Here is a 20,182-nt window from a genome sequence, read left to right on the forward strand (position 1 = left end):
GAAGCTCTGTGAAATCTGTTCCCCACGGGAGACGTGAAGGTGGAATCCCAATCAGTCATGCATGTGTCTGCGCACAAATCGAACCCCCCTCTAGCTTGGCTTTTCTCCAGCATCAGACATGACTGTCTGACACGGAGACCACTTCCCTGCTGATTCAGAAGAACTTCTGAAGGGTGACCTTGAAGCTCTTCAAACTAGTCTGGATGTCTTCATATAGGCCTTTAATTTTTTAACTTGTGCTTCTTGTTTGGGTTTAGAACTTAGTGAGGAAACTGAGCATAAGCAAACAAAAACAGCACATTTTTGAAAGGAGGGATATTTGGTATTTGTTATTTATAAAAGCATATTTTCAGGGGCTTATTTTTATTACTTAAACATTAAATTTTTTTTAATGTTTATTTTTGAGAGAGAGAGAGACCGACAGAGTGTGAGTGGGGGAGGGGCAGAGAGACAGGGAGACACAGAATCTGCAGCAGGTTCCAGGCTCCCAGCTGTCAGCACAGAGCCCAACGCAGGGCTCGAACCCATGCACCATGAGATCGTGTCTTGAGCCAAGGACACTTAACCGACCGAGCCACTATTTTTTTTACTTTAAAAAGCCGTTAAGCAGTTTATTGCATTTCCTTATACTATCTGTGGTTTCGTATTTTGTTTTTATTCTTCGTTACATGGTGGGATGGGCACCATAATCTTTTCAGGGCTAAGGTGCTCTAAAATTCTGGTGGTGTCCAAGGATATGACATTGTTATTTTAGTCAAGAAGCACTAGACCACTTATTTATTTATTTATTTTTTTGTGATACACATTTTCTTTGTTTATGATGGGGTCGGAAGTAATATGTTTATATTTAGTTACTTCTTTTTGAACATTAAATTAATCCCTTCTAAGCCACGGAACTCTGCATCTTCTCTCAACTATAGCAAATAACTGTTTGGCCCAAAGGAGAGTAGACCACTAATTTAGGGACTTAGACGCTGTCCTAATTTTATTTGTGATTAAATTAAAATCTCCATTGTCACTTTCACGAAATATGTGATTGAATGGCTATCTTTTGAAATTAGCTTTGACTTAACCCTGTTGTTCTGTGTCTTAATATTCCCTGAGCTGCGATCTTTTAGATACCCCAATCTCAGTCACTTGCCTAATGCCCGAATAGTTAATAGCCAAGAAAAACAAGGCAATCTGGAAATTGGATTTTGCCTCTAAGTCAGCTAGTCGCTGACACCTCATTTTGGAATTTAGGAAGTCTGTAGTTATGTGGGGAGCTAGCTCTCTCTTGGCTGGAAATACAACAAAGAAATACTGGATCTTAGGGCCATTTTTGCAAATACTACGATGAAAACTTACGAAGCGCTCTAAGTATCATTAACCAGAGCCTTCTCAACTGGAATGACATGGCCTTGTCTTACTTTTCTTTTTTGAACATCTTATAGGGTGCTTGTGCTATTTTGTCTGTTGATTGTCTGCATGTACTCTGGCCAAACCTCTGGAAATCATTAGGATCATATATTGGGTGAATGTCAAATAAACTACTTTATATCCTCTCTGGAACAAGGATGGAACTAGATAAACAATGGAATACATTAAACAAGGAGTATCTATTAACTATAGCAATATTCTCATCTGACATTTAAGAAATTCTTTATTATGTATATAAATATAAAATAAAATATAATATAATATAATATAATATAATATAATATAATATAAATTCAATTAATTTAAAATGTAGAAATAAATCTATATAATAAATATATTCCACATATCAGAGAGAGCATATGGTATCTTTTACTGTCTGATTTCTTTCACTTAGGACAATGCCCTTGAGATCCATGTTTTTGCAGTTGGCAAGATTACCTAGTTTTTTATGGTTGAATAATATTTCATATATATATTCCATATATATATATATATATATATATATATATATATACACCACATATTCTTTATCCATTAATCCATAGATGGAAACTTAAGTTATTTTCACATTTTGGTTGTTGTAAGTAATGCTGCAGTGAATATGGGGATATATCTTTTTGAATTATTGTTTTCATTTTTAAAAATAAAAACCCAGAAGTGGAATTGCTGATCATGTAGAATTATATTTTTAGTTTTTTGAGGAGTGTCCATACTTTTTTCCATAGTGATTGCACCGATTTACATTCCCACTAACAGTGCAGTGGGCTCCCTTTTCTCCATAGTCTTGCCTACACTTGTTATTTCTAGTCTTTCGGGTAATATCCATTCTAACAGGTGTGAGGTAATGAATATCTCATTTATTGAGGTTTTGATTTGTATTGTCCTGATTATTAATAACGTAGAGTGTAGAGTATTTATTCATGTACCTGTTGGCCATCTGTGGGTCTTTTTTGGAAAATGTCTATTTAGGTCCTCTGCTCATTTTTTAAGTCAGAATTTTTTTTTTTTTTTTGCTCTTGAGTTGTGTGAATTCTTCATATATTTTGGATATTAGCTGCTTATCACTATATGATTTGCAAATATTTCTCCTGATTAATAGGTTGCATTTTTTTTCTGTTAATGGTCTTTTTTCCTATACAGAAACTTTTTTGACTGATGTAATCCCTCTTGTCTATTTTTGCTTTTATTGCTTTTGCTTTTGGTGTCAGATTCAAAAAATCATTGCCAAGACTGATGTCAGAGAGCTTACTGCCTATGTTTTCTTCTAAAAGTTTTATAGTTTCAAGCATTACATTCAAGTCTTTATTTTGAGTTAATTTTGTGTGTACAGAAGAAATAGTGGCCCAGTTTCATTCTTTTGCATGTGATGGTGCAATTGTCCCAACACTGTTTATTGAAAAGACTGTCCTTTCCCCATTGTGTATTCTTGGCTCCTTTTGTCATAAATGAACTGAGTGTATATGTAGGAGTTTATTTCTAGGCTCTCTGCTCTGTTCCATTGATCAGTGCGTGTGATTTTGTACCAATACCACACTTTTTTTTTTTTTAAGTTTATTTATTTTTGAGACAGAGAGAGACAGAGCATGAACGGGGGAGGGTCAGAGAGAGAGGGAGACACAGAATCAGAAGCAGGCTCCAGGCTCTGAGCCATCAGCCCAGAGCCCGAGCGGGGCTTGAACTCACGGACCGCGAGATCGTGACCTGAGCTGAAGTCGGACGCTTAACTGACTGAGCCACCCAGGCGCCCTGACACACTTTTTATTACTATAGCTTTATAATACAGTTTGAAGTCAAGGAGTGTGATGCCTCTAGCTTTGTTCTTTCTCACGATTGTTTTCGCTTTTTGGAGTCTTTTATGGTTCCATACAACTCTTCGGACTGCTTGTTCTATTTCTGTGAAAATTGCCTTTGGAACTTTGATAGTGATTGCATTGAATCTGTAGATTCCTTTGGGTAGTATGAACATGTTAACAATACGAATTCTTCCAATCTGTGAGCATGGAATATTTTTCCATTTATTTTTACTTCATCTATGTCTTTCATTGATGTCTTTTAGTTTCCAATATACAGGTCTTTCACCTCCTTGGTTAAATATATTCCTAGGTATTTTACTTTTTTTGGATGCAATTGTAAATGGGATGTTTTCTTAATTTCTCTTTCTGATAGTTCACTATTAATATGTGGAAATGCAACAGACTTTGAGTATTGATGTTTTATCCTGCAACTTTACCAAATTTGTTTGTTCTAATAGGTTTTTTTTTTTAGGTTTGTTTATTTATTTTTAGAGAGAGAGGCAGAGAGAGGGAGAGACAGAATCCCAAGTGGGGCTTGAACTCATGAACCGTGAGATCATGACCTGAGCCGAGATCATGAATTGGACACTTAACTGACTGAGCCACCCATGTGTCCCTGTCCTAACAGTTTTCTGATGGTCTTTAGGATTTTCAATATATAATATCAAGTTATCTGCAAATAGTGACAGTTTTATTTCTTTTTCTTTTTTTTTTTTTCCAATTTGGATACCTTTTATTTCTTTTACTTGCCTAATTGCTCTGGCGAGGACTTCCAGTGCTATGAGTACTATGTTAAATAAAAGTAGTAGAGTGGGCATCCTTGTCTAGCTCCTGATCTTAGAGGAAGAGCTTTCAATTTTTCACCATCAAGTATGATATTATCTGTGCACTTGTCATATATGGCCTTTATTATTTTGAGGTATGTTCCCTCTGTACCTATTTTGTTGAAAGTTTTTATCATAAACAGACATTGAATTTTGTCAAATGCTTTTTCTGCATCTGTTGAAGTGATTATATAATTTTTATCCTTCATTTTGTTAAAGTGGTGTATCACATTGATTTGCAGATGTTGAACCATCCCTGCATCGCTGGGATAAATCCCACTTGATCATGGTAATGATCTTTTTAATGTAGTGTTGAATTTGGTTTGCTAATATTTTGTTGAGGATTTTGCATCTATGTTCATAGAAATATTTCTTTTCTTCTGGCATCCTTTTCTGGTTTTGGTCTCAGGGTAAAGCTGGCCTCATAAAATGAGTTTGGAGGAGTTCCCTTGTCTTTTATTTGTTTCAGAGGGATTGTGTTAGTTTTTTTTTTCTTTTTTTTTTTTTTTTGGGTGGGGGGACTGGCAGAATTCTTCTGTGAAGCTGTCTGTATAGACGTTTGTTTGTTGGGAGGTTTTTGATTACTTATTCTATCTCCTTACTAGTAATTGATATGTTCAGATTTTCTGTTTCATCATGGTTCAGTCTTGGTAGGTTGTATGTTTCTAGGAATTTATCCATTGTTTCTAGGTTATTCAGTGTGTTAGCGTGTAATTTTTCGTAGTAGTCTCTTAAGATCCTTTTTATTTGCACCATCAGTTGCTTCATTTATTTCTGCTCTCATCTTTGTTATTTCCTTCCTTCTGCTAACTTTGGACTTTGTTCTTCTTTTTTTCTAGTTCTTAAGGTATAAAGTTAGCTTGTTCATTTGAGACATTTCTTGTTTCTTGAGGTGGGCATTTATCACTATGAACTTCCCTTACAGAACTGCTTTTGCTGCACCCCATAAATCTTGGTGTGTTTCATTTCCATTTCCATTTGCCTCAGCGTATTTTTTGATTTCTCTTTTCATTTCCTCTTTGATCCATTATAGTGTATATTAAGTGTATATAAGGATATGCTGATCTTGCATTTAAGAAATTCTCTAAATAATAAAAATTTTGCAGTTGATCTCTCCCCAACTCCATTTTATAGGTACTGAGATTAAAGTCAACAGAGGGTTGTCATGAAACTAATGAAAACCAACCAAATAATTATCGATAAAGCTAGCTCAGCATCTGTAGCTGTAGTTATCATCTGTTGGAATCAGTAGGGCCCATATCTGCTTGACTTCTCACTGATGTCTCCAGAACTTAGAATTTGGGACAAACGTTACTCTCTAATAGTTACGGAAGTAATATAACATTTTTCTTTTTGCATGCGAAGGCACATACATTTTTCATAGGCCCTGAAGGAGCTCATAAAGCATGTTTTGTCTTAGAATATGATGTTCAAAGTCAAAGAAAAGAAAAATTACTCTGATTTTTTTAAAAAAATCATAGCCTATTTACTCCTCAGTAAGTTCAGACCCACCCATTCTCATGTTCTCATTTATTGTATCCATAAGAATCAAGCATTTTTTTTTAATAGAGAAAAAGGCACGATTTCATGAAATTTAGAAGTAATTTTAAACTTTGGCATTAGACAATATACAACAGAATATAAACAGGCTTTCTACTCATGGAAGTATAAATAGAAATACAGTGGAAGGATGGTTAACTGTGGTAAGGCTTGACATCGTAGGTAAACCTTTAATGTAATTTTAGAATGAGGTCTTGTACAAGTCAGTGCAAAAATAAAAAGATTTTTTTTTGTAACAGATTTTGTTTCAGAGACGTTTTTCCTTTTTATCCTCTAATTTTTTTCAAGATATCACATTCAGTAAAGTTCTTAAATGTTCAAATTTAGAATAGAATTCAGAGTAAAGGAGTAGAAGATTAGGAATGCGTTTTCCTGGCAAATTCCTCTTTAAAAAATTTTTAAAAAATGTTTATTTATTTTTGAGAAAGAGAGAGACAGAGTGCGATGGTGGGGCGGGGGGGGGGGGGGGTTGCAGAGAGAGAGACACACACAGAACCCGAAGCAGGCTCCAGGCTCTGAGATGTCAGCACAGCTCGAACTCAATGAATGTGAGATCATGACCTGAGCTGAAGTCACTTAACCGACTGAGCCACCCAGGCGTCCCTTGGCAAATTACTCTTAAAAAGCCAGAAGGGCACATCGCCCTCAGCTCCTTATTTTTATAGGCTGCATGTGGGTGCTTGGGTACAACCCTTACTTTGCAAAAGTTGATCTGTTTAGAAGTAGCACCAGGCCCAGCCTCTACAATGGTTTTAGTCTGATCACCTAGTACTACTTTTGGGAGGAAAAGATAATTTAAGAATGTCTTATAAGGTCATGAAAGAAGGAGATATTTCCATGTCTCCCCAATTACCTACCCTGTTGGGCAACAAATAAAATTAATTGAGTGCTCATGGGTTGCTGGATTCAGAATTAAATATTACATTCCAGGATACAGGGTGTGGGTTGAGTCGGCTTTAAATGGGTAAAGTCTGCCATTGGCCTTAGGGAAGTTGGAAATATACACCATGCTACACCAAGGACAATAAACATCTGTCTATAGGTGGATTTTTCTGTAATGGATGTTTAATGAGCATCTATTGTATGCATGGCTCTAGGCCAGATGCTGTGGAAGGTAAAATAGCGAATGGTTTTACTGTGGTTTTGCATTACAAATGGACCTTGCCCTCCCCACACTTTTGTTTTCATAAATACATAAAATTTTATAATTTTAATGACAGACTACTTGAGGAAGAGTCAGTGTGACAACTCCAGTGTCATGGGAGTTCAAAGTTGTGAAATACTGTTTCCAACCATTGTAGGGAGCAAGGTGGAGTGGGAAGAACATGAACTTTGGAATTAAATTTGTCCCCCTGAATCGAGGCTCCATGTTTTACCATGATCATGAGGCCCATGAGGAGCATGAGCAAATCAGCCAACTTCTCTGGAATTCAGTGCAATTCTACCCCCGCCAGTTGTAAGCATCAGATGGGAGAGCATACTTGGCAAGTAGCAGGTGTTTGGTACAAGCGAGGGCTTTTCCATCCTCCTTTCTCTTCTAGCTAGGTTCATCAAAAAGACTTCCTACAGGAAGTATCATGTGATGCGGATCCAAATAGAAATGTGTTGATTTGTTTTACATCGCATTCTTCTAAAAGCTTAAGATGACATAGACAAAGTTATAGCTCAAGATAAGATACATAAGAAGAGCATGTTAGAGATTATATAAAAGAGGCAAAGAAAGATATTTTCAAGTTTTATATGGGGTAGAATTGTAGTTTTTAGGTAGTCACTTTTGTTCTAAGGCTTTTGACATCAAAGGAGATGTGGTGTGAAATTTTGTGACACAGTTTCTAGTAGTGATATGAGAAAGGATACAAATGTATCATTAGAGATTGCTTTTCCCTTGGCAACACTTTATATCTTAGTCCTTTGTATTCACATCCTGCAAATATTTTTCCCACTTGCCTTTTTATAGTGGTCCTACTTTTGGAAGCCACCAACTTTTCTGTCTCCATTGAAAATTTTCTGTGTCCCTTCTTTTTCCAGCTTTCTGCATATATCACCTTTATTCATTCCTGGCAACTTACTTCTTATTTAAAAAAATGAGTCTTTTGCCCCTCATTCAGACACTTCCTTCAAATTAGAGTCCCACATGTCCCTTCTTCCTCATGAAAAGGACTCTAAAATTCCTCCTTAACTTCTCCCACACCTGTGCTTCTGTCTCCACATAAAACGATGCTCATTTAAGCTCATAACTTTTTATGATCCTAGGCCAGTGGTTCTTTTCCGTTCTAGTCCAGCTCCAATGTTCTTGAGCATTTATTTGATCCAGTTGACCATGTTCTACTTAAAACTCCCTTGCTTTTTTTAAAGTTTTAGTTTATTATGATAAGAATACTTAATATGAGATTTGCCCTCTTAAGAACTTTTTAAGTGAATATAGTTACAGTGTTGCACAACAGATCTCTAGAGCTATTATTCATCTTGCTTGACTGAAACTTTAAGCCTGTTGATTAGCAACTCCCCATTTCCCCTTTACCCCAGCCCCTAACAACCACGAATTGACTCGGATTCCACCTATGTGAGATACCTCACATAGGTGGAATCGTGAAGCATTTGTTTGTCTGTGACTGGTTTATTTCACTCAGCATGTTATTGTCAAAGTTCATTCATGTTGTTGCATATTCCAAAATTTCTTTTCTTTTTAAAGGCTGAATAGTATCCCCTTGTATACATACACCATGCTTTCTTTGTACATTCATCTGTCAATGGACATTTAGGCTCTTTCCACATGTTGGCTATTGAGAATAGTGCCGATAGTGAACACGGGAAGGCAGATATCTCTTTAATATCTTGGTTTTAGTTCTTTTGGATAAATACCTAAGAGTGAGATTGCTGGATCATACGGTAGTATTACTTTCAGTTTTTTGAGGAACTGCCATACTTTTCTCCCATAGTGGCCGCACCATTTTGCATTCTCACCAACAGAGTGCAAGGACTTGGATTTGCCCACATTTTCCGAAACACTTGTTGCCGTTTGTTTACTTGACAATAGCCATCCTGATAGGTGTGACGTGATATCGCGTTGTGATTTTTATTTGCATTTCCTGAGCCTTTTCTCCTATGCCAGCTGGCCATCCATGTGTGTATCTTCTCTGCAGAGACCCCACTCAAATCCTTAGCCCATTTTTAAGTCACGTTAGTAGTTGTTTTTGTTCTGCTTTGCTACTAAGTTGTTTTTGTTCTGCTTTGCTACTAAGTTGTAGGAATTTCTTTTCTAGCTCCTTCTCAGATACGTGGTTTGCAACTGTGTTCTCACATCCCATTGGTCACAGTAACACGCTGTTAAGTGTTTTCCTTTGCTGGGCAGAAGCTCTAGTTTGATATAATTTCACCTGCTTTCTGCTTTTGTTGCCTGTGCTTTTGAAAACAGGGCCTTTTCCTAGTCACCCGGGAACCATTATGTTTCCTTCCAGTTGCTTCTTCCCTTTACTTAACCAGACTTTTATCTTTAGTTCTCCATGTGTTTGCAGACCCCCCCCCCCCCCCCCCGCCGTGACTTCAAGGTCACTTATCTTTTGTTATTCTCAGATATGCACCTTTGGAACAGATCTCTCTCCTGATGTTTCATGTGCCCGACTACTTTTTGGACACAGTTCCCTATACGTCCCATGGGCAGCTCAAAATTTAACATTCCCAAAATTTGATTCACTGTCTTCTCTACCAGATTTGAGTTTTCCTCTGTGTGAGATAGCTTGGAGCTATCTCTTGGTTAGATAGCCCATGAGTCTTGTCTGGGGAGCCCTGTTCTGACAGCATAGAGCCCGACGTGGGGCTTGATCCCAGGAACCGTGAGATCATGACCTTATAAAAAACAAAGATTACTACAGTTGAGTTGGAGTGAGTGTCGGGGATGGTTGGTGGTGTGTGGCAGGGAAGTTTTTATTCAACTCTGAAAGACTTGGACATACAGAGATTGGGAAGTGAGGGAGAGAGGATGTTTGCGCTTCAGTCAAGAGAATAGCATGAGCAAACACCCTAAGCAAAGGAAGAGTAGGATTTGTATGAGAAACCGTGGGCTATTGAATTTTTCAGGAGTGAAGAATGTAAGTGGAGGAATCAGAGATAATTTATACTTGTTTCTATCTCAGGAGATCTTTTCCGTGTCCCCAAGCTGTCAGGATGCCTTTGCTCTGCCTTGTCACAGTATCTTCGTGCTTATTTCCATGATGGCCGTACAACTAGAATAATGACTCAAAAGGCTGATGGGGCAAGAGTTTTCAAACTGGAGGTTATACTTTGAAATCATGCTATTTATTTTTTTTATAGTTAATATTCATTTAGATTCACCAATCTATTTATTCTTTCTCGTGCTCTTCATTTCTTCTTGTACAATTAACCTTCCATCTGGGATCATTTTCCTTTTCCTTGAAGAATTCCATTAAATATCTCTATAGTAGCAACAAATTTCTCTCGGTTTTTGCTTGTCTAAAAGCATTTTCAGGGGCGCCTGAGTGGCTCACTTGGTTGAGTGTCCAACTTCGGCTCGGGTCATGATCTCGAAGTTGACGAGTTCAAGCCCTGCATCGGGCTCTGTGCTGACAGCTCAGAGCCTGGAGCCTGCTTCCGATTATGTGTCTCCCACTCTCTCTGCTCCTCCCCCGCTCATGCTGTCTCTCTCTCTCTCTCTCTCTTTCTCTCTCTCTCTCTCACTCAAAAATAAATAAACGTTAAAAAAAATTTAAAAACTCTTGATATCTCACTGCTTATTACCCACATTCTATGTCATGAGTTTAAATGCTATTCAGTATCAGACACCAGGTCCTTTTCTGTCCCTTTCTTTCATGCAATACATTGGTCTTCCTCTGCCAGGCCTTCTGCGTCCATCCTACAAAATCTTGTTTATCCTGTATGTCCAAACTCTTCTTTTTTTTATTTTTTTTATTTTTTTATTTATTTTTTTTTTTTAAATTTTTTTTTTCAACGTTTTTTATTTATTTTTGGGACAGAGAGAGACAGAGCATGAACGGGGGAGGGGCAGAGAGAGAGGGAGACACAGAATCGGAAACAGGCTCCAGGCTCCGAGCCATCAGCCCAGAGCCCGACGCGGGGCTCGAACTCGCGGACCGCGAGATCGTGACCTGGCTGAAGTCGGCCGCTTAACCGACTGCGCCACCCAGGCGCCCCTATGTCCAAACTCTTCTATGTGTCTTATCAGATTCTCCCAGGCAGAGTGGGACACCTCTGTTTTATGTTATGTTTATATTTGCTTACACATCCCCCCACCAAGGAAACAGTTAAAATTTTCAAATGAATAATTTACTACTATAATCCAATATCCTTTTTTTTTTTTTTTTTTGCTTGACACACTCAAGAAAGCATAAGATGTCAGTGCTTATACACTGCTAATTCAGTTTCTTCTCTTCACTTACAAAAATGGGGCAAAGACGGTAAGTGATTTGCCCGCGGTTCCGATTAGTTACTGGCGGACAGAGGTTAAAACTCACTTTTTTTCGTGGGTCCAAAAGCTTAAGTCAGTATAATCCCACTGCATCATTAGTACTTTTTTCCTTGCTCTCCTCCCCTGCACCTGATGAATAAGACCATTTACTGTGGTGCGATGCCTTGTGAAAAAATGAACGTTGGCCTCGTCTACACTTGGCTGAGTGTTCACGAGCGTGCACTTCCACACAGAGAAAGAAAGGAGAAATCTTTGTGCTGAGCCCCTTTAACAGGACCGAATCTGGGCCTCCTGGCACTCACAGTGGGTGTGCACTTGAGTCCCCGGGGGCGGTTGTTACAGCCGTAGCTGCTGGGATGTGGGGGCGGTGGGTGGGGGTGAGCAGAAGATAGAGGTGAATCGTGAGTGACCCTTGCCTGAGTGGGGGTGAGTTTGGGGCACGATGTCAGCTGAGAGCCTCTGAGGCTGTGGGGTCAGGGCACTGACCAAGCAGGGGGTGTCCTCTGTGACAAGTTATTGCACCTGCTAGAGCTCCGGAGCCCCCGTCTTGTCTTCTGTTCCATCTTTCCTCCAGGGTCGCGTGCTGTGCACGTGTACAGGTCAGGAGCCCACTTGGTGCACAGTCACAAGCGTGATTTTAACCCGGCGGATGCTGTCCTTTCGCAAAGCTCTGAGAGAAAGGACTAGCTGTGGGAGAAATGACAGCCAAACTTTTGTTTCTCCTAGCTTTTTAACTGTACTGCAGGCTCCTGTGGTATCTGAAACGATACCCAGTAACATAGAGTCCAAGTGAAATTTCAGTATATTGATGTGGGCGCCTAGTTCCAGAAAAGTTTTAAGAGGCACCGAAACAGGTTGCAATTTGTTAAATTGTGAAAGACCACTTTGTCTTACAGAGCAAATTTTCCTTCTTTGTTAAATACCTGGATGCCCGACAGTGAGGGTGAGGGTCCCCTTGTGAAAGAGGTGTCGCTCTTAACTAGCCCGGGTTGGGCTGTGACCGTACCCATAGCCCTAGGCAGTTGTTTTTACTCATTACTCAAGTATCTAAGGTTCTTTTAAAAAGGACTGCCCGCATCTGAAGCTTCCTCTCCATTTAAATTCTTGTCCCTCTCCATATTTACAAGGTCTGTTTTTGCAGCATATGGCTACAATTTAATAATGCAAAGCATTCCCCTCCTCACAGCTGGAAAGCTGGGGTTGTTCTGTATCACAGATAGAGTGGACTTACTCCAGGCCAGTTAAAATCATTCAACTCCCAGAAGCTAAGCTTGCTGGATGTTTTGCCCTGCACAAAGGCACCCAGGGGATATCCACTTGCATATTAGAGCATCATGCTTGGAAAGAGGGATCGATTCTATGGTGATACGTTGCAAGCAGAATAAAATGCCAAGGAGAGAGACAGACATATATCTACCTAAGTTTTCATCTGTTCCTACCTTACAGAAGAATGCAATTTAAAGTTATTAGGCAAAAATCCTACTCAAGTTTCATTTCTTTCTTTTTCTGTAACTGTAAAAGAATATCAAGGTGTTGCATAATTTAAGCCAAGCACTCTAATTGCGTGGCAATTAGAGTCCTGTTGGCTTTTGCATCATGTCATTGATGATAGAAGAATTTAAGGCAAAAATCAGGTTTTGGTTTTCAACGTTGTTATAAATCTTTTTGGGTCTTTTGACTTGTATGCTGCTCTTCAGGGACCATGCACTCTTTCATTTTATTTTACATAATAGAACTAGGAACATACTCCTGTTCGCACTGAAATATTCCTAATTCTTGAACCCAATAAAGATATTTCCCTCCCCCCACCATCCCCGTTCTATCCCTTGAGCATATTCATGTCCCCAGGGCGTTCAGGAGGAAGAACTGAGAAAGACCACTTGACTTGCAGATTTGATCTTATCACCATTAAAATCATTACATGCACTTGTTAATGACAGGGGCATGTTGGGTCCCCCCCCCCCCATATATCTTATGGTTTTATTTATGTGAAATGTCTAGAATAGGCAAATCCATAAAGACAGAAATTAGATTAGTGGTTGCAAGGGGCCTGGAGTTGTGGGAAACAGGTACACATCACTAATGAGTGTGGAGTTGCTTTTTAAGGTGATGAAAATGTTCTGGAATTAGATGGCGGTGATGGTTGTACACCTCTCTGAATATACCAAAAACCACTGGATTTTTACGCTTTTAACATCATATGTGAATTATATCTCGATAAGATGTAGTTTTTTGTTTGTCTGTCTGTTTGTTTGTTTAAAGTGTTTATGAGCCATTGGGAGAAAAGGGTTTGGAACTCACGGCGAGGATAGATATTTGGGGGCTCTTAACCCAGAGTCAGAGACCTCGGAGGATCAGGGAAGAGGCTCCAGGGAGCCCTGACACAGGTATAGATGTTATACGGGTGCATTGCTCTGGGCTGCATTATATCTTGGTGAGGTTCCTAATTCTGATAAAGTTCAGAAGCCACTGGCAGGTGTAGAGGACAAGTGACATGATGTCTTGTAAGATACTGGCTCCATTGTTTATTCTGTGGCACTTTGTTTTTAATGTGGGGATTTTTAGTTTCAAAATTTGGTATTTTGGATTGTAGTCATTTCCTGAATTGAACTACTTTCTAAGCAGAACAATGCTTTCTAAGTAAGTAAGCAAGGAATAGAAAAGGTGATTGTCTTCCTCAGGGCATAATAAAGCATTCGGCTGTTTTATACTTAATATGTCCTCGTTGGTATCCAGAAATAACCCACATAAATTACACTACTTTGCATAGTGTTGACAGGTGAAGAAAGGACTATCTCTGAGTTTTTTGAGAGAACATGTAGAAAGATGAGCAAAGAGATTAGGAAAGGCCGTTGGTGGGGTTACTCTTAGCAGATGAGGAAGGCAAATATTTTAAAAAGAAGATAGTTGCTCCTGAATCTTAATGCATTATGATTCTCTTAAATATATTTACACTCTGTCCTTTTAACTAGAGCACTAGTTATTAGGAACTAGAATTACTAGATTATTGTAGTAATTTTCCTACAAGAGATTACTATTGTAATCTATTACAATAGTTACTAGATTATTGTAATTCTCTCTGTAGCTCGTATTTCTTGCCTTGGGTCTTAATCCCTGTGAAAATCCACTGCAGGCCCACGGTGATTTCCATAATGTGCAAATCTAATTATTTTATTCTCTTCCTTGTAAGTTTCCAAAATTTCCCCTCTAGGCTAAGCCTAATCTTTAGCATGGCATCTAATATAGCCCTTCATGATATGGTTCCTACTTTTCCTCTCACTGCACACGAGGACCTTGCATTTAGCCTTCGCCTTAACCATGTGCCTCTCCATCGTGTCTCTGCCCATGTTGTTTTTCTGCCTAGAATGGTTGTTCCTGACACCTCATCAGTGACACTTCTCCAGGCCCTCTCTCTAGTACAGTTTGCAGTAAGGGCACTTACTGCATTTTTGCCACTATTTACTTCTCTGTTTCCCTTAGTGGATTCTGCACACCTTCAGGTGAGGATTATAATCTTCCATTTGTAAATTTAACATCTAAGACAAATACCTGGCCAGAGACCATATTTGGCAATGTTCGAAATTTATGAAATGGAGGCTTAGACCAGTAATAGGCTAAACAAACTGTAACCTGTTTGTGCAGTAATGGGACCGTACCCTTCCTTGGTACTTGACCTAAGCCAGGGAAAGCATGATGTTTCATGGAAATGGTTACAGCGGGCCTTTTCTGCCTTGTGGGTACACTACACCTTGGACATGACTATTTGGGGAACGTTATGAACTCATAACTTTGCGTAGCATAGCCTGAAGAATTTTGTAGGGACGTATCAGACTGAGAAATGTTAATGTTAGAATACAGTGACTGATTCAGAATACCAGTCTCAGACAGATCAAAGTTTTCTTCTTTCAATCTGATGAAGTGTGAAGAAGGCCTTTTTTCTGTTCTTATGTTTGTGTTTAGTGAATGTACATTAATGTTGTTAGAGTTTACATGATCATGAATGAAGGAACAGGTAAGATGTCTTTCTAGAAGTTGCGTAAAACAAATACATGACTGATTAAACGGAATGTTTCGGATTCATCTGTGATTCTTTTTATGATGTGGAAATCTTACTACTTTGTAAAAATTCGGAGACCACTGTCTATAGATCACTTGCTCAAGAAGGTCGTTTTTCTCTTTATTGAGGTGTAACTGATATACAATATATTCTGTATATAGTGTATAGGCTATAGTGTGTATACCTAAACACAGACACACACACACACACACACACACACACACATAGACACAGACACACACACACACACACACACACACACACACACAAATATAAAGGGGAAAAAAGGGAAAAAATATATATGTATCACCAATATGTATCACCATAACCAAGATGATGAGCATTTCTGTCAATCTCAGAAGTTCCCTCTGACCACTTTAAAATTCATTCCTTTCTCTACCCCATCCTCAGATGACCTCTGACCTGCTTTCTGTCTAGTTTACATTTCTAGAATTTTATATAAGTAATATCCTACAGCATGTATCCTTTTGTGTCTAGCTTCTTTAATCTAGCATGAAAACCATGCTTTATCCATGTGATTCCACTTATCAATAGTTTATTGGTTTTTATTGCTGAGTAGTATGCCATCATATGGATATACCACTTATGGTGTGAGGTAAGCGTTGATATCCTTTTTAAAAAATATATATGGATATCTAGTTAATCCACACCATTTGTTTAAAGACATTTCTTATTCCTCCATTGAGTTACATAGCTACTTCTCAAATAGCAACAATCACATACTTATGTGTCCATTTATGGTTCATCTCATTGGACCTCCTACGGTCCTGATCTGGTCTATATGTCTTCTCTTTTCCCAACATCAAAGTTTTTTCTTATTTTCTCTATGTTTGTGATGTCTTTATAATAAGTTTTTTTAAAGTTATTTTCTTTTAGATCCTGTGTATTTTCATATAAGTAAGATCAGCTTGTCAAATTCTCAAAAAAAATTCAAAAAACAAAACAAAACAAAAAACCCTACTAGAATTTTGATTGAGAATGGTGAGATTTAAAGCTAGGCCTTCCTGGCACACAGCAAAATGACTGTCATTGGCGATCTAATATAAAGTCCACATGACCTGCTTAACTTCGGATCCAGTTTCTCCTAGTTCTCCACTAAAATTTCCATTAGGATATGTAAACACTGAACTTTTTTTTTAAGCACACTAAAACTTAGACGAAAGGATAACTTTTATTTAGCTAGAAGCTTAGAGACTTATCTCATAATTACATGAACTGTAGAGTTAGACTGAATTTAAAATTGGTGGTTTTCCTCTCTTACATCTCACAAAAGATAGCAGTGTGGGTTCCTTGAGAAATTGTGGACATTTAAGTTTGATTCTCCCCTACTGTCATCCCCTACGTTCGGAGATTTTCCTGTATTAACTTAAAAGGCTAGAAACCCAGAGAACAACAAGGTGAGGAAATGTGGCACGAAGAGGGAGTGAGGAGGAAGTGTGTGGGAACACATCTAGCAATCTGCTTCCATTTCCTGATGCAGATCCTTAAAAAAATTGTCTACTCTGGGCCAGAGTCTAACTCCTTCGTACCATAGAGAAGACCCTTTGAAACTCAGTCTCATCTGCCCTTCTAGAGCTGCACATTATAGAAGGTGAGAGGTTTCAGGTCCTACCTGGTAGGATCTTACACAGCTCCGTGCTGGAGTGAGAAGAAGCTCATGAGATGAAAACCGGCAATCGTTGGGAATTGGCAAGGAGCTGTGCTTACCAACTTTCACCACCACTGCCGTTACTTCAATACTGCCATTCGCAATAAACATTTATGGAACCCTAAGCACTTTATATGCACTTTCTTATTTAATCTTCAAATCGTTGAGTTCAGGATTATTTTTATAATTCCTCTTGTACAAATGGGAATGGAGGGGTAGAGACTTTAAGTATTTATTCAAAGTCATTAATAGAAAAGAAGCACATCTGTAAAATGAGCTGAGATAGAGTTCACAGTGCTTAGCACACAGTCTTGCCTATAATAAACACCCAACAAATGATAGCAGCTATTATATTATCAACATCATCATTGTTATTATTTATTTATATTTGTTTATGTTATATTTATATTATTTATTTATATTTATATTATAATTAAAAAGTATTTATATTATATTTATATATTATATTATGTTTATTTATATATTATAAATAAATATTATACATTTATATTTATAATATTTATATATTATAAATAAATATTGTACATTTATACGTATAATATTTATATATTATAAATAAATATTATACATTTATACGTATAATATTTATATATTATAAATAAATATTATGCATTTATATGTATATTATAAATAAATATTATACATTTATATGTATAATATTTATATATTATAAATAAATATTATACATTTATATTTATAATACGTATTTATATTATTTATTTATATTAAATCTATATTATATTACTTATAATATATTGTTTATATTTATATTAAAATATATTATTTATATGTATTACATTTATATATTATATTATATTTATTTATATATTATAAATAAATATTATATATTTATATTTTATATTTATTTATATTATTTATGTATATTAAGTGTATATTATATTATATTAAACTAATATATTATTTATAATATAATATTGTTTATATTTATATTAAAATATATTTCTATTTATTTATATATAATTATATTAAATTTATATTTATATATACTATATTATATATTTATATTATATTTACTTATATTAATTAGTTATATACTATTTATATTTATATTATATTATTTATTTATGTTAAAATTAAATTTATATTACTCAAATTTTATAGCTAATAAGTGAGAAGACAGGAATTCAGATCCAATCACGTCAATTCTGGAGCCCTCAATCTCACCCCATATGGAAATCTTTACTTACCATATCCAAGGGGAAGCCACTTTTCTGAGGCAAACCCTGATTCACTATAGACTACGCTCTAGGTAAAAGAAAAACAGGCACAAGAGTATGCCCTTGGTGAGAACAGGGGGAAAGGTACATCATCAAGAAGAACGCATCTTTGAAAATGAAGGCTTGAAGAAAATCTTAGGGAAGACAGTTTGCTTACTTCGAAGAAAGGACTCGCATGGGAAAATGAACAGATAAAAGAACAGCTTCAGGGAACAAAGTGCCGTGTTAGATAAGCAGCAATAGCAAGAAAACTGAAGTCGTTTTCATAAGAATAAAGTCTGCATTATAAGAAATAAGAAACAGAATTGATATTGTGGAAATAATCACTGATACAGAGGGCAAACTCGAAATATTTGCTCCAAAACCAGAAGAAACGAACAGAGAAGTTAAAATAATGACTAAAAAAGAAAAAAAGTTTATGGTGGGAGAATAGAAAATTTAATATTGGTTTAGGTATTCTTGGTGAGAAATCAGAGCATTTAGGAGAGAAATAGAATCAAAGACAAGTTGGGACGCAGGGTGGCTCAGTCAGTTAAGCGTCCGACTTCGGCTCAGGTCATAATCTCAAGGTTCGTGAGTTCGAGCCCTCCATTGGGCTCTGTGCTGACAGCTCAGAGCCTGCTTGGGATTCTCCCTCTCTCTCTCTGCCCCTCCCCTGCTCACGCTCTGTCTCTCTCTCTCTCTCAAAAATAAATAAACATTAGGAAAAAAAAGACAAGTTAAGAAAATTTTAATGAGCTAAAAATGATCTAAGCATTTAGATCAAAAGGACTAACTCTATATAGCAAACAATAATAGTATCTACATGCATCTTATTGAAATTTTTGTATTTTGTGGATGAAAAAGAGAATCTTGTAATCATCCTGGAGGAAAAACAGGTTACCTCTGCTTTTTTTTTTTTTTTTTTTTTTTTTTTTTTCTGTTGGTCAACATTAAATAACAGAAGACTGGGGGAAAACTTAGAATTATGATGAATTTTTTTTTTCAGAGGGAGAGAGAGTGCATGTGGATGAGCAGGGGAGGGGCAGAGAGAGAGATTGAGAGAGAGAGAGAGAGAGAGAATCCCAAGCAGGCTCCACACTCAGCATGGAACCCATTGCGGGGCTCAATCCCACAACCATGAGGTCATGACCTAACCTGAAATCAAGACTCGGATACTCAACTGACTAAGCCATCCAGGCGCCTCAAGATGAAACTGTTTTTATGTTTAAGGAGTTTTTTTTTTTTTTTAATTTTTTTTTCAACGCTTTTTATTTATTTTTGGTACAGAGAGAGACAGAGCATGAATGGGGGAGGGGCAGAGAGAGAGGGACACACAGAATCGGAAACAGGCTCCAGGCTCCGAGCCATCAGCCCAGAGCCTGACGCGGGGCTCGAACTCACCGACCGCGAGATCGTGACCTGGCTGAAGTCGGACGCTTAACCGACTGCGCCACCCAGGCGCCCCATATGTTTAAGGAGTTTTATATGTAGTCAAAGACAATAGAAATATATTCCTTATTATTTGTCACCTTTTGTTTTATAGAATCTTTCATTTTCTTTGTAAAAATTTTCCTTGCAAACCTATACCAACTAATGAAGTGATACACCAAAATAAAACATTTTAGGAACAGGAAATTCTCAGATATATCCCTATAGATATAAATATAGCTATAGATGTAGACTAATAATGAGAATAGTAATCAATTGAACAGAATTATACCTAAGTAATTATTATTCTGAATAAGATTACAGACATAAATACCAAAGTAAGAAAGCAAGTTTTTTTTTTTTTGTTTTGTTTTTTTTTTTTTTAAATTTTATTTTCCATGTCTCCCCATTCACAATACAGACCAGGCACAAAGCACCTGGCCTGGGGTGTATATGGGTGGATTTACTCTGCCTCCTCTTTCTGTACAGGCAGTGTAAGAATACAGCCTGTGGTAAGCACCAGGAGGCTCAAAAAGTAATTCTTGAAAATATGTATATAAAGAGAATTTAGTAACAATTATCTGAGTTCCAAATTCCAGATCGTGATTTTTTTGAATGGTAAAATAGTGGTATGTTAGTGGTAAAATACAAATAAAATTAGATTTACCATGTTCATCATTTATAAACGTACAGTTTAGTAGTGTTAAATTCATCTGTATTGTCACACAGCCAATCTCCAGAACTTTCT

At 37.1% G+C, this 20,182-nt stretch overlaps 1 protein-coding gene and 1 non-coding gene across 13 annotated transcripts in view; one reads left to right on the forward strand and one right to left on the reverse strand.

Annotated features, from left to right (window-relative positions):
- Nucleotides 1-20,182, forward strand: part of NFIB (nuclear factor I B) — a 458,972-nt gene that overhangs the window by 355,537 nt on the left and 83,253 nt on the right. The gene's annotated exons all lie outside the window — the stretch shown is intronic.
- LOC131492280 (small nucleolar RNA SNORA51) lies at nucleotides 19,831-19,963 on the reverse strand. The gene has a single exon (XR_009251984.1). It is a non-coding gene; the product is annotated as a small nucleolar RNA SNORA51 (small nucleolar RNA).

Source organism: Neofelis nebulosa, chromosome 12, assembly GCF_028018385.1.
Source record: "Neofelis nebulosa isolate mNeoNeb1 chromosome 12, mNeoNeb1.pri, whole genome shotgun sequence".
Lineage (NCBI taxonomy): Eukaryota > Metazoa > Chordata > Mammalia > Carnivora > Felidae > Neofelis > Neofelis nebulosa.